Raw genomic sequence first — 16,209 nt, forward strand, 5'->3', positions numbered from 1 at the left:
GCAATCGATTGTGACTATAAATAGGCAGCCCTGCTGTTTCGTTAATGTTTCAGCAGCAGAGCCGAAGACCCTCGGCGTGCGGGGTGTGGGGTGCGGGGTGTGGGGTGCACGGAACCAATGAATTATGTAATGTGATGATGGGATCCGTGCACGATATTGCTTTAGCCAGCATCGGTAGTAGTGTGAACGGCCTTAGAATGGGCCATTCTGTAGGACGATGCGCACCACGACACATCGACACATTACAATCATATAGTAATTTTTTAAGGCTTTCTTGCTCAGCAAATCAATTATTAGTTAAGTGAAGTGTGTGACATTATTAGTAGTGAAGTCGTTGTGGCCTAAAGGGTAAGTCGTTCGATGCATTCGTGTTGAGCGATGCACTAGTGTTCGAATCACAGGCGGGTACCAATTTTTCTAATGAAATAGTATATACTCAACCAATGTTCACGATTGACTTCCACGGTGAAGGAATAACATTGTGTTATAAAAATCAAACCGTAAAATTATAATTTGCGTAATTACTAGTGGTAGGACCTATTGAGAGTCCGCGCGGGTAGGTACCACCACCCTGCTTATTTCTGCCGTGAAGCAGTAATGCGTTTTGGTTTGAAGGGTGGGGCAGCCATTGTAGCTATACCTGAGACCTTAGAACTTATGTCTCAAGATGGGTGGCGCATTTACGTTGTGGATGTCTATGGGCTCCAGTAACCGCTTAACATCGGGCGGGCTGTGACTCGTCCACCCATCTAAGCAATAAATAAAAAGTTGAGTTAAAGCATCAAGATTGTTCAATTTCGTTTTTTTTAATGTTGCCCTAGGACGAGTAAGAGGAGAATGACTCGTGTTCAGCTGGTATTGAGGTGCACGGACATCAAGACTTGGTGACCGGAGCCTACTCAAAGACACAAGTTCGAAATCTCAATTGTACTTTAGACTCACCAACTGCAATCAGCACGGTACTACGTACGCATGTGGGCTCAGAACACCAATGATAATTATTACCTCGACTTTAATATTTATTAATATTTAAATGATACAATGAAGGTGTGGTATAATAATTTTAGGTAGTATAACTAAATATTGTTTCGTGTTAAGTACCCCATGAAGTTCACCTTGAGACGTGAGGTTGTAGTCACTATTGCAATACGACTGCCTCATCCTGCAAACTGGAACGCGTGGTAGGTTCTATTATATTTTGTTGGCCAATAATTCGAAACGAGAAACCCCCAATGACACTTAGCGGCAACCGACACAGCCGTATCAATTAAATTTCCCAGAACATAATATTATTATAGAGAAGTGTAAAAGCATGGAATTATGCAAACGACGCCGGCTGTAGGCTTGTTAACGGCTCGGAGCCTCCCTGGCCCTTCAGTTTACATAACGTTCTAGAATTTTCATCCAATTACACTTCCGGTTATGGCATTCGCTTTTATAAAGCTTTCCGTTTTAATATCAAAAAAAATCTTTTTTTTTCCTATCTAAGCTGATAGCCTTGAGAAGCTGTTTCACCGGAACTTTAACTAGTAGGTGAGCTCACGGGGCTCAAACCTGACGACGTTGGTAACACAAACCCTAGCAAGAGCCGTGCTTCGCAGAATCTACCACCGGATCGGTAACGCGACCCACTGAGAAGATCCGGCGAGAAACTCAGTGGGCTGTGTCTGAGGGTTGATTTACTCGTCGAGGCCTTCGTCGCAAGCGACGGGTTCGACGAGAACGGTGACCGGTGCTTGAGGTACCTAAAAGCACCGTTAGTGGATCGGGAGGATCCGAAATGACGTGTTTGGGGCGACGTCGACTGCTTTCCATAAAAATTTCTAGTAACCTCATAAAGCAGTTGTCCATCGTTCGGAAATCAGAGGGAGGAAGTGAGAGTAAGTCATGAGTGGCGTTGTATCTGCTATCAAAGCAGCGACAGCAACCGCTCTATCAAAAGTAAAATGACAAATGAGTAGAAATGCTATTGACGATGGTCGAGTGTGAAGTCAATCTGATCGTAAGTGATTAACGAGTTTTTACCATTGGACTCGTTTCGTAACGTAAAACGTTCTCGATAGCGTAAAAGTTCACTCAAATTAGTGTGAAATTGAAACAGCGCCCCTAGCGGCAAACGTAGCAAACTTTCTAACTCCGTACAAATTAGAGTTAACTTTTACGCGATCGAGAACCTTAAAAAACTCGGACTAAGCACACAGAGCCTGTCCACCGCGTCACTGGTCGACGGAGCGACGCGGCGACGGTGCCGGCGTTGTTGTTTGGAGCTCGTCGGATACACGTGAGATTATCTTGAAGCAGCCGTTAGTGCAGCTCAGGATCTTATCGGATCTATTCGGATCTGTTCAGTGATAAATAACAGCCACAAGAATCATTTGTAGACGTTTTTGAGAATGTCTTAATCGATATCTTGAATTGTTTAACGACTAGTGATTCTGGCTACGTTCTTCGAGGACTATCAGTAAATCTTATCTTATACCTTTAAACGAGCAATTTTTGTATATTAATATATATGTCGCATCCTTGTCAATAGTTCGGAATATCAACGATACACAAACGTCAAAGTGACAGAATGGCCGTGTCGTGGTGACGTCTTTTAGTAATATTAAGACGGTGGTTTTGATTATTATTTTAAATGATGAAATGTTGTTTTGATAAATATCACAAAATGAAGGGTAGACTCCGTAACGCCACAGTTATAAAATGGCGGTACGTGGACAGAGTCGTGGCATTCCGTGTCAGACAGTCATTCGGTCCGTCTCAGTCAGTGAATCTCTGGCAGTCAGTCAGTCAGTCAGTGGGTCTGTCGGTATGTGCAACGAAACTGTCGGTTTATCCTGTCATTGTGAAAGTTGTGTGTGTTGAGTTTCAATAATTATTATTCAAAAGGTTTTATTGACTTTTTATAAACTGAGTTCAACCAAATACGAGTGATAACGGAAACTACCGCTCAGCCATCCCTGCCGCTGCCGCCGACATCAGAAGTGGGATCAGGACTCTACTCTCACTGGCGTGACGTGTTTGAACATGTTCGAAGTACAGCAAAAAAAACATGATGCAGATCAGAATACTAGTAGTGGTACGCCACAAGAGCGTGAATGCAGCATACGTAAGTCGTGTAATAACGTCTCTGTTACCTGGATGGAAGATCTGAGCCACGAAGAAATCGTCACATCTTACGTTTTGGCTCATGCTGCCCAGTTGACTCTCGATTTATCACATGGCATTTACTAGCGGAAATACGACACGTAACAAGCTATTGCAAGAAATTAAGGCAAGTGGAGGTGGAACCCGTAAAATTGTAGTTTGCGTGGGGGCTGGTAAGATTTGTTGCGGTAAGAAGTTTGCATGGTGGTAAAATGTCTTGTGAGTCTGCACAGGTAGCCGGAGGTGAGACTTCCGCGGTCGCGGCCCACCCAGTCCGCGAGAACCGGGCAGATCGCCTCGACGGTACGGAGGCCGGCCGACGGGTCTGCCAAACGACGAGACCACGCCTCCAGCACGGACTGCCGAGATTGGAGCCTCCGCACTCCGGCTACACTTGCGCTAGGGCGCGCCGCCTCGTAGGAGACTGTGAGGTATCCTTGAATTACTCTGACTGCGATCGCGCGCTGCCGGCGTCACAGCCCGGCGACGTTCTCGTGGGTAAGGACGTGGCACCAGACGGGTGCTCCGTATAGTGCCATCGACCGCACGGGTACCATCACCCTGCCTATTTCTGCCGTGAAACAGTGGTGTATTTCGGTTTGAATGGTGGGGCAGCGGTTGTAACTATACTGAGACCTTAGAACTTCTATGTCAAGGTATGTGGTGCGTTTACGTTGTGGATGTCTATGGGTTCCAGTAACCACTTAACACCAGGTAGGCTGTGAGCTCGTCCACACATTAAAACGAAGAGCATAATCAAACGAAATTAGATACGAAGTTTAAAGGGCCGTTTAAAGTAGTTGAAGTATTGGATGGTGACCGTTACACATTGAAAGCTTTAAATTCAAAACGTACTTACAAATACCCACACGATAGGCTAAGAAAAATGCCAGCATGACACATACCAGTCGAGGTTGATGTAAATGATGATGATGAAGAGCAAGCTTAAATTGTGGTGAAAACTCGAGTAAGGATAGTCTATCGGCTGTATTGTGTTCGACCGTACCAGTAGCTATTACGTAGTCGTAGCTCTGTAGAAATCGGTGTCTCTTGAGGCAACTCAAGTAGTCCGTGGGTGCGCGGTGCGCGTTTGGCTCTGGCGGAGGTCGGGGTCTATAAAGACCATCGTGTGTAGTCAGCGGGTGATGAACACGGGCGATCCACGCTGTGGATGCGCATCATGAGGGCAATTGCGATTGCTGGTCGGCTGGAGAGCCGTGGCGTTAGATATTTTTACTCGAAAGTTTTCTTTGATCTGAGTTCCTGTAAGCTATGCCTGATTTGTACAGAGTAAATTTGAAGTTTGATGAACGACTGTGGTACGTGCTCTGGCTGCTGAATAATGAACTTTGTATACCCTATTGTTTCATTTGGTTAAAATGGTATTAAAACAGTTTAAAGCTTTGATGACTTTAAATTTTCCGATAAGTCGTAAAGTGTAGTCAGGAGGGATCGAGCGGAACAAGTGTTCTCGTGAATGTTTTTGATTGTAGGTTAACCATCACACGAGGACGTGTACAGTCAGGAAGACCGTGTCGCAATCAACACGTGATTGCTGCAGTCAATACGAGATATGGGACGCAAGCGCCGTCTGTCGGCGCTCGATTGGTCAACTATTCACCGGCCGAGCGGAGCGACATGCCGGTAGCTGTGTAATATCGAGTATTTTTGGTAAATGAGAACATTCTGGTGAGTCGTATTATTTTTATTTGGATTTTGGTGCCGAATGTTCTCTTGTCGAGAAATCTATATGCGATGGTTCTCATAAAAGGTCTCTTGATTTGAGTCACAGGGATGACTGTTGATTAGAGTCACAGGGATGACTGTTGATTAGAGTCACAGGGATGACTGTTGATTAAGTCACAGGGATGACTGTTGATTAGTCACAGGGATGACTGTTGATTAGTCACAGGGATGACTGTTGATATGTGAGTCACAGGGATGACTGTTGATATGTGAGTCACAGGGATGACTGTTGACATGTGAGTCACAGGGATGACTGTTGACATGTGAGTCACAGGGATGACTGTTGATATGTGAGTCACAGGGATGACTGTTGATATGTGAGTCACAGGGATGACTGTTGATATGTGAGTCACAGGGATGACTGTTGATATGTGAGTCACAGGGATGACTGTTGATATGTGAGTCACAGGGATGACTATCATTGAACACTTGTAGTCACAGGGATGACTATCATTGAACACTTGTAGTCACAGGGATGACTATCATTGAACACTTGTAGTCACAGGGATGACTATCATTGAACACTTGTAGTCACAGGGATGACTATCATTGAGCACTTGTAGTCACAGGGATGACTATCATTGAGCACTTGTAGTCACAGGGATGACTATCATTGAGCACTTGTAGTCACAGGGATGACTATCATTGAGCACTTGTAGTCACAGGGATGACTATCATTGAGCACTTGTAGTCACAGGGATGACTATCATTGAGCACTTGTAGTCACAGGGATGACTATCATTGAGCACTTGTAGTCACAGGGATGACTATCATTGAGCACTTGTAGTCACAGGGATGGCTATCATTGAGCACTTGTAGTCACAGGGATGGCTATCATTGAGCACTTGTAGTCACAGGGATGACTATCATTGAACACTTGTAGTCACAGGGATGACTATCATTGAACACTTGTAGTCACAGGGATGACTATCATTGAACACTTGTAGTCACAGGGATGACTATCATTGAACACTTGTAGTCACAGGGATGACTATCATTGAACACTTGTAGTCACAGGGATGACTATCATTGAACACTTGTAGTCACAGGGATGACTATCATTGAACACTTGTAGTCACAGGGATGACTATCATTGAACACTTGTAGTCACAGGGATGACTATCATTGAACACTTGTAGTCACAGGGATGACTTAGTTACTGTGTACATGAATTGTACGGGGAGAACTTGCAGCAGTAGTAAATCACTACTTTTATTTTAGTAGAGTGGTCAGATATGGCCGAGCGTGAATGATACTGTGCGGTATTGGCTTTTGTTTCAGATTAACACACGAGGACGTGTGTAACACAGGATGGCCGTGTCGCATCCGGGTCAATAGTTCGGAATATCAACGATACACAAACGTCAAAGTGACAGAATGGCCGTGTCGTGGTTGACGTCTTTTAGTAATATTAAGACGGTGGTTTTGATTATTATTTTAAATGATGAAATGTTGTTTTGATAAATATCACAAAATGAAGGGTAGACTCCGTAACGCCACAGTTATAAAATGGCGGTACGTGGACAGAGTCGTGGCATTCCGTGTCAGACAGTCATTCGGTCCGTCTCAGTCAGTGAATCTCTGGCAGTCAGTCAGTCAGTCAGTCGGTCTGTCGGTATGTGCAACGAAACTGTCGGTTTATCCTGTCATTGTGAAAGTTGTGTGTGTTGAGTTTCAATAATTATTATTCAAAAGGTTTTATTGACTTTTTATAAACTGAGTTCAACCAAATACGAGTGATAACGGAAACTACCGCTCAGCCATCCCCGCCGCCGCCGCCGAAATATACATATATAATCTGAAACGGCTCCAACGATTTTCATAAAATTTAGTATACAGGGGATTTCGGGGGATTTTCGGGATTTTCAGAAAATGTCGTTTTATTCGTGTTTTCAATAATCAACTCTTCCCGACATCTATTGGCGAATAATAATACTATTTTGCTTAATTGAGGGCAACTAACCGCTTTAAAGACACATCATCTAGTATATAATTATATGCAATTAACTAACCAGTTGAAACGATATCTGTCAAGTATCGAGTTTTAGTGGCACTGAACTATATTATATTGGAAGTGAAATAAGAATTATGTGATTGGATAAACGACACGCGTAGACACTGAACACGAACAGACAGACATAAAAAAACTACTATTAGATTATAACATATTAGATTATATCGTGTAATAAAAGTCAAACCCTCAAAATTGTAATTTGTGTAATCACTGGTGGTAGGACCTCTTGTGAGTCCGCACGCGTAGGGACCACCACTCTGCTTATTTTCGGCCGTGAAGCAGTAATGCGTTTCGGTTTGAAGGGTGGGGCAGCCGCTGTATACTTGAGACCTTAGAACTTATATCTCAAGGTGGGTGGCGCATTTACATTGTAGATGTCTATGGGCTCTAGTAACCACTTAACACCGGATGGCTGTGAGTTCATTAACCCATCTAAAACAAAAAAAAAACAGAAGTTTAGTTAAGAGATTTTAACTTTGGAAAGAATCGGCGATGTATATAGCTTTAGTATGAAGTATGAATTAAATTATCCATAATTATCAATCTATTACCTAAAAAAGTTGAACCATTCGAATATTCTGAAACGTTCAACGTATGCTTCGAATTAGGGACATTCTTCTTGTTTATTTGAAGTCGCTTATTAAAATGATCAATTGTTTTCGATCTTCACAGAACTTTATTAAAGTGTACTGAAAGCTTACACAAAAGCCCAACGACATTATTAGGCTCGGAAAATATCAAAATTTTTTCCAAACGAATAGTCAAAGTGGGTCGTTTTAATAATCACGTAGGTGGGAGGCGCCGGAGCGTCGCGGCGCCTCCTCGCTGGGTCAGTGTCGCGACGCGGCGTCACGGTCGATCGAAAACATCTTGTATGTTCGGAACAATAGGGCGCCTCGGATTATCTCCGACGTGTTGATAGCTCATACACATTAGGACATTGTTTTACTTGTAATTGAATAATCCTCAGGAAATATGGTCTATTTGGTGTTAAGTGATTTAGGAAGTCCACCAATACTACAATGTAGATACGCTATCTACTTTAAGATACAACGGTATACCGTAATGTAACGGTATTCCCAGCCTTGAAACCGGCGTAAGAATTACAGCTACGCGGCAGAAATAACCAAGAGATACCCACGCGGCATTATAATTCGCACTATCAATTCGCAAAATTTATTTCAATTTGGTTACTGCTTTCTATGACTCTAGAGCGTTAACATAAAGATCAGGATTTCCTTTCCTAGTTTTGATATCTCATAAATAAGCTGCTAATGTATCGCAAATGTTAATTGTAAAATTTTTATTTAATTATTAAAATAAACATTAACATTTCCTTTGCTTTAACAAATAGTCACAGTGCTAATATTGAAGCTGTAAGCATATCTCGTATTATTATTATCTAATTTGCGCATTTACTTTAATTTTTATTTTACCTAGGTAAGCAGCGGTTTGGCTCTGTCCTTATTATTGCTGAAGTCCATGGGCGACGGTAACTACTCACCATGACGTGGGCCGCATGCTCTAGTCTGCCTACAAGGGCAATAAAAAAACCTCAATTTAAGGTATAATGCTATGTGAAAATCTTGGGTAAGAAGAAAAGGAAACACTTTTCTCGATGAGCACCATTCTTCTATAACAATGAAAGCTCAAATAAGTCTGAGCTTTGAAATGGTAGAATTGATAAAAAATTAAATCTATGTGATTTTGCAAACACGCCTCTACCGCTTCTGAGCCGGGTGTTCAACAGTAATATATTTTATTTGCCTGGACAGAGGGCTGGGTTATGAGCGGAGCGGACTTGATACTGTCGTGATCGCCTCAGTGTTTTATGTCCGGTTAGCTTTACTAGCATATAGCTTCACAGAGGATCGAATTCAATTCCTAGTCAGATCTAAATGTTTGTGTATGTGTGTGTGAAAACATCAGTTTATGATTTTTTAGATCACTATGATTTAGGTTTTAGTTTTTAAATGAATTTTAAGTTTCAAAGTCTGCCAGTACCAGCGTAAAAGTCATCAATGGCATTGTCAATATCAAGAAATGAGAGATAACGAGTATGGATTTACACATTCTTGTTGTTTACATCATAAAATTGTTCACATAAAACGGAAAGTATCGTTTCTGCATTCATGTGGCCAATCGCTGGAGAACTATTCTCATTCGTGAGTTAGTGCGCAGTACGTTATAAAAAAATACTATTCCTGTTCGTAGTAGGGTGTGCCATGCGCCAACACGGTTTGGTGTCAGCATTTCAATTTAGTTAAAACTGAGTTTACGATTTAATTTCACGTTCGTTATTTTCATCTTGTTTAAATACATTAAAATCGTATCGTATTGTGTTGCTTTTGTTTTTTTTGTAATTTAAATTTCTAAATTTCTCTTCTCTGTTCACTTTCTACTTATATGTGATTTTGATTGTGGAAATATATTTGGTAATTGTAAATAATAATAATAATAGTAATAAAACTTTTAAAGTTTATTTATTTTGTTTTAATTTTTCAATTGGTACAGATATATTGGTTACTAAATTTTACATAAACTAAATACACGTATAAAAAGATTATGATCAGATCGTCTTTCCGCTACCCGCTCCTCTCAGCACAATGGAATAAATCTTACGTTTTATTGGCTCTGTCATTATTCGAAGCGACGCTGCACTCTCCAATCTCGGCTTCCGAACAATTGTGCGAGAATGCGCCGTTCCTATTCTAGCATTGTTTGCACCGCAATTTACAATTGGAACTGGTTTATATAATGCCTTAGTGTACCCCGCTAAGCCCTATATTTCTGTTGATAAGAACGGTTCCAAGGTCCGTTGGAACTGAATTAGCCCACTGAGTTCTCGCCGGATCTTCTCAGTGGATCGCGTTTCCGATCCGGTGGTAGATTCTGCGAGGCACGGCTCTTGCTAGGGTTCGTGTTAGCAACGTCATCAGGTTTGAGCCCCGTAAGCTCACCTACTAGTTAAGGCGACGCTGATATAGCCTCTCAAGGCTATCAGCTTAGGTAGGAGAAAAAAAAAAGAATTGAATTTCAGGGCTATCGTATCGAATACATCACAACGTCAATGCAACCGTCCTGTCTGAGGTGTTATTACAGTATATAATCCAGTTCAGCGGATAAATTTGTCTAAAGCCTAAAATATCACAAACAAACAAAGTTCCACCAGAACATACAATACATAAATCGCGCGAAATAGTTTTGGCTGAATATCCATTTCACAAAAAGATTTGATGAATTAAATTTCACTAAAGTATGTATATATATATTGTTTTGTATCTTGTAATATGTATATATTATTATATGTAATGTTTACTGTATGCACTAGGTTTGTGTTCCTAATTCTTCTTTCCTTTTGCGGGCCTACTGGAAGAGATTTCAACAAGAAATAAGTAGTACCCTGGTACTCTGTATCCTAATTGTCGTGTTTTTTCTAACAGCTGTGTGTACAAAATATATTAAATAAATAAAATAAAGGTCCTGATTTTAAAGGTTCTAAGCAGCACGTGTATCGAAAATGGTCCTCAAAGTTAGAAAAGGCATCAGACCACAAATTGACTAATTGGATTTGTTGTTTTTCATAAACACATAAATCAATTAATGTTCTATGTCAGAATCGTTCTGCCTGTGTTTACGTGTCGCCGAAGTGAAATATTACTAATTACAAGGTAATTATGTTATTAAGTTGTTTCCATAATTTGCGGGTTCGTCGGATCCCTCAAACGAATATTAATTGGAGTCGCTTCGTGTCAGTACAAAGGTGCCCAATTAGTACACTTGTTCATTTTTTTTAAATCGTCCTTTAAAATTACGCTAATGAGTCAAGCGAAGGAAAGTATAATTTGAGTTACACGTAAGCTAAATTAAGCTTTTTTATTGCGTCGATTGGTGATAGAGCTCACAGTACACCTGGTGTTAAGTGGTTTATAGGTTACCGCAGCTTATAGAAGTGATAGCGTAAATAACGTAAAACCAACCCACCTTGAGGCATGAGGTCAAAATCAGTTGTATTTTAGACTAGCTGCCCGCTCCGTCTCCGCTCGGGTCTTTAACAAAAATTTCAACGATATTTGACGTTGTTTTATTTTCTTAACTAAAAGAACACTTATTGTGGCATAACTATAATAGTTATACATATGCTGTCGCAACACTTTTTGTAAATAATAATGTATTCTACAAATTCGTATTACATTATTTTATTCTATCATCAATAGTTTTCGCACGGCACGCGATGTAAATAATATTTTAGGTAATTTTTTTGACACCTTGGGTTACATTATTGGAGTAAGGATCCCTAATTTTTCCAAAAAAATATTATAGCCTATGTCACTCGAGAATAATGTGGCTTCCAAACAGTGAAAGAATTTTTCAAATCGGTTCAGTAGTTTCGGAGCCTATTCAATACAAACAAACAAATCTTTCCTCTTCATAATATTATATAAGTAATAAGTATAGATTAGTATAGATATAGCGGCTGCCTTTCCTTTCAATCCAGAACGCATTACTGTTTCGCGGTATAAATAGTCAGAATAGTGGTACCCACCCGTGCGGACTCACAATATGACCTACCACCAGTAGATGTCAGTTAGGTATTGCAGTGGTATTTGCTGTTAATGAACAGACGGACTCAATGCCGTTGCCTCAATGTTGTGACGTGGTTTGAGGCCGAAGCTCATGCAAAACGAGTATACCACCTTTCAAACTATCGGATAGTTGAGGCGCAAATCCATTTAAATTCAATATTGTCCTAGAACTCGTACGTATGGAAAAATATTTAATTCTATTATACCTGGTTATTTGGTACACAAGGTTATTCCTTCATCATACTAGTAGTTTGTGTTGGCTTTGTATTTACTCAGGAAACGCAGTACTCGGTAGAGGATGTCTGGTGTGTGCGGGAGTGCTTACAGTTTGCTCACTACGTGTTAAATTAATAACATAGGGGCGCCATTCCCCAAACGCTCCCTGCTACAGAAGGCTATTATAAGTATTCCGAGTGTGGTTTGTATAAATCAACCATCGTGAACTAATAAAATTAAGTAATTACAACTACTTTTATTTGTTTAATAAAAATATATTATACAAAATCCACTGTATAAACCTTTTCAAAGCATTTGACGGATTATTTTCTAACTGCAACTTAACAACCATTTTCCGAAATCGAAGCTTTCACGAAATGCAGTCACATTACCGATATAATAAGGTCTTAAGTCCTTTGTAATCTTGCTAGCTCTTGTTAAACATCCAGGGACCTTGTTATAGCGACTTTATGGCTTACGTGTTAAGTTCGAAAATCCCTCGAGACGGAGGTTCCATTTACAGAGGACAGGCCTCGATGGGGCGTCATTCGATTAACCGATAATTGGCGTCTGAGTAGCGCACTCGTGGTCGGGCGTGTGGTACAAGGTATAGGCAATATTATTTTTGTAAATTTTGCCGTTGATGACTATGATTTTACTAGAACATTCTTAGATCCACTTAAGACTTCATGATCAGAAATCGTTTCATCAGAAATCATTTTTATGCGAATAGTTTCAACTTTATACCAATATTTTTTTTGTACGATAACACTACTTTGTAATCGCATTTGCGTAAGATTAAAAAACTATATGCATATCGCATGACAACACCCTGCTAAAAAACTAACATACAAAAGGCGTTTTCTTAATGACAAAAATGAACAGATTACCCCAAAGTTCATTAGGAGTTAAGCTGTCACGGTAATGAAAGATACCGTAAATGCGTCGTTCATTTTAAGCCTCAACAATGAAATCTCTGCATCGGAATAACAGCCTTTTTAAATGTCATGAAAACAACACCAAAACCACTCGACTGACTCTTGAGGATTGATTTTTAGTGTTGCTTAAACTGGAGAAAGAACTCACGATACACCTGGCATTCAATGGCTACTAGTGTCCATAGATATCAGAATATAAATGCCGTCACCCATCTTTGATACTTGAATTCTATGTCTCAATCGTATAGTCATTACGCAAATTAGAATTTTTGTAGTTTTGATTTTTAGCCAACGATGTTATTCCTTCATCGTGAAAGTATGTATTTCATTTGAAAAAAGGTATCTGTATACGTGCTTGGAACACGGGTATAGTCGCATCGAAACGATCACACCAGGCCTTCTATCGTTTAGGCCACGACGACTTCATACAATTTTTTACAAGCTTACCATGACTTATATGCTCATTAGTAAATATGTGGTCATCACTCCCTTTATATACTCAGTTTTAAAAACTGATTTATGGATAATTTAGTATTGGATTAGTAAATTTGATTACAATGTTATATTTAAAAAAACATCCCTGAAACAAAAATCTAAATCGCCACATGTTTTAATTTAGACCACACTCCATGGTCCACTACACGCCGGTCCCCGAACGCGTCGATAGGTTCGGTGAGCGGTTTGTGAGCACCAACCAATTATTTCAAAGCTTTGCCTGTATTGTCAAAAGCTGTTTGAAAATAAAAGTTTAAATTTGGAAGCAATGTTTAAAAAAGTTTAAATTTGGAAAAAATGTTTAAATTACCTACAGTGTCATAGTACGTTAGTCTGACTAGGTCTGCATTACCCTCGATTACACCATCTACGATGCTCCCAGAGTAGCTGAAAACGGGACGAGATGGCACGACATCGTGAGTACGAAGCTGATGGGTGGACGAGCTCACGGCCCACACGTTGTTTAGTGGTTACCGGAGCCCATATACATCTACAACGTAAATGCCGCTACTCACCTTGTGATATTAGTACTAAGGTCTCAGTTTTTACAGTACAACGGCTGCTCCATCCTTCAAACCTACACCCATTAGTGCTTCACGGTAGAAACAGACAGAGTGGTGGTATATACTCGTGCGGACTTACAAGATCTACATCCACACAAAAAAGCTTCACTTCATTTACATTACCAAAAGTCCTAAAATATCATTATGTTGAAACATTTTCGTCAAACGAATGCAATAAAGACAAAAGTATATCCGGGGAACATTCGGGCGCAATATAAGCTAGTAGGGCCCTCCCTAGAAGGGCTGCTCGTTTGTAGAAGAAAATGAGCTGGAAAATTATCATTATAAAAAAGTACTTCAATCAACATTTAAGTTGACAATACTGGTGGTAGGACCTCTTGTGAGTCCACACGGGTAGGTACCACCGCCCTGCCTATTTTTGCCGTGAAGCAGTAATGCGTTTTGGTTCGAAGGGTGGTGTAGCCGTTGTAACTATACTGAGACCTTAGAACTTATATCTCAAGGTGGGTGGCGCATTTACGTTGTAGATGTCTATGGGCTCCAGTAACCACTTAACACCAGGTGAGCTGTGAGCTCGTCCACCCATGTAAGCAATAAAAAAAAAAATACAATCAACTTTTAAGTTGACAACAGAAAAATTAGGCTAACAGTTTCCATACATGAAATATGAATCGACATATGATACACCTGTGCCCAAAGGGTAATGACTCTTTAATGTAGATAAGTGTTCCTTAAGTTGTGACGAAACGATGAGTATTTTTCAGCTTACAAGCCTGTCATGTGCTCGAAGTAATACAATATAACGCGGCCGAGTGACATTTTACTTAAGAAAGCTATGTAGTCTCACACCATGGCACTCCTGATGTGTCAACTTGTATATCGATTTTTTATCTGGTGTATCAGATTGGCTTAATGATTTTCAGCATAATAAAAACTTATCGACACTTGAAAGGCAAACGTGACTAAGCGACAATGCGTGAATTTTACAGTAGACTAATTTAAAGTTGAAATGCCTGAAAACAAATCTTATTTTAACGAATCTAGCTGTAGTAGAATCTAGCTAGTGGCTGTAGGATTGAAATGATTTTAATAGACCTAGAAATATATATTTTTTGCGCATCGAATATGGTTATTGCCTATAATTGATGTACAAAGTAGTTATTGTCGCTTAGTCACGTTTTCCTTTCAAGCGTCGTTATGTTACGGGTTAATCTCACGTTTTTAATTGTTGTTGTTGAGATTAAGATGTAACAGTTGTTTGAAATATATCTGTGATTCGCGAAAACTGAAAAAAATATTAAGGAGTCTTAAGGAATTAACCCTGAAAAGTCAAGAGGTTATACCGATGCTTACTATACGTATACATACGCTATGTAAATCAATGCAAATTTATATTATTGCGTGTAGTGATGCTCTACTAAATTCGTAGAGGGTCTACGTCAAGAATGTCTACGTAGTAGCTGTGCTACGAATTATTTTTAATCAGAATGTGAAAGTATTTTTGTGTATGATCGATAATTATTTAATACTTGGAAATTATGTTTCAGGTAATTGACTGCCCGAACTCTCATCGTACTGTAAGTTTTTGACGTTAAGCTTAAACATATATTTTATATTTCATTATAAAATTGTTAGTTTTTACGAGATTTGAAGACCGGCACAGTGGCTCGACACGAGTACACCCGGTGCCTCATCCTACGCTACTACTAAGACCTAGTAATGACTAATAAAGTGCTGCCAAAATGAGTTATTTTTATAGCCCTTGTAGGCAGACGAGCATACGGCCCACCTGATGGTGAGCGATTATCGTTGCCCATGGACTTCAGCAATGCCAGGAGCAGAGCTAAGCCGCTGCCTACTTTTTTAAGTGATATGGCATAATATAATACTTGCTTAATGATATGGCATTGGCAGATAAATGACTATTCATAAAGAAACATGAGTTTCTTCTAATCTTGGAAATATACAGTGGATTTGTAAGAAATATTAGCCCAGTGACTACACAAAGTAAAAGTTTACGTACGTAGTGCAGAAGTATCTCAAAGTAGGAAGAGATATAATCTTCTTTAATTACTAGCTTTTGCCCGCGACTCCGTCCGCGTAGAATACTTTGGCATAACGCTAAATTTTACTCCCCACTTCATTTACGTAGAAAGAAATTATTTTTGAATTGTAGAATGTTATGGAGCTATTTAAGCCCTTATTTTGAAACATTATTTTTAGTGTTTCACTTGTATTGATCTTACCGTGATGCTGTATAGCCTATATATAGCTTTCCTCAATAAATGGGCTATCTAACACTGAAAGAATTTTAAAAGTCGGAATAGTAGTTTCTGAGATTAGCGCGTTCAAACAAACAAACTCTTCAGCTTCATAATATTAGTATAGATTTAGGCATGTCGTAACACAAATTCGTTTTCTAAATTTTTATAAAATTAAGTATTGCATTGTATTGTATATATTTAAAAGTGCATAATTTTAAATGAATCCTAAAAAAACTTCAAACCCATTTTCGTTACTGACTCGACACAATAATATCGTAA

General features: G+C 39.7%; 1 protein-coding gene across 1 annotated transcript in view; it reads left to right on the plus strand.

Moving 5' to 3' along the window:
* Positions 1–211: 211 nt before the first annotated feature.
* cpx (synaptic transmission protein complexin) overlaps positions 212–16,209 on the plus strand; it is a 182,593-nt gene continuing 166,595 nt past the window's right edge. Inside the window, 2 exon segments of the mRNA XM_089738903.1 lie at positions 212–348; positions 15,214–15,243. The gene's annotated coding sequence lies outside the window, so the exon portion shown is untranslated.

This window comes from Bombyx mandarina, chromosome 26 (genome assembly GCF_030267445.1).
Source record: "Bombyx mandarina strain Sakado chromosome 26, ASM3026744v2".
Classification (NCBI taxonomy): Eukaryota; Metazoa; Arthropoda; class Insecta; order Lepidoptera; family Bombycidae; genus Bombyx; species Bombyx mandarina.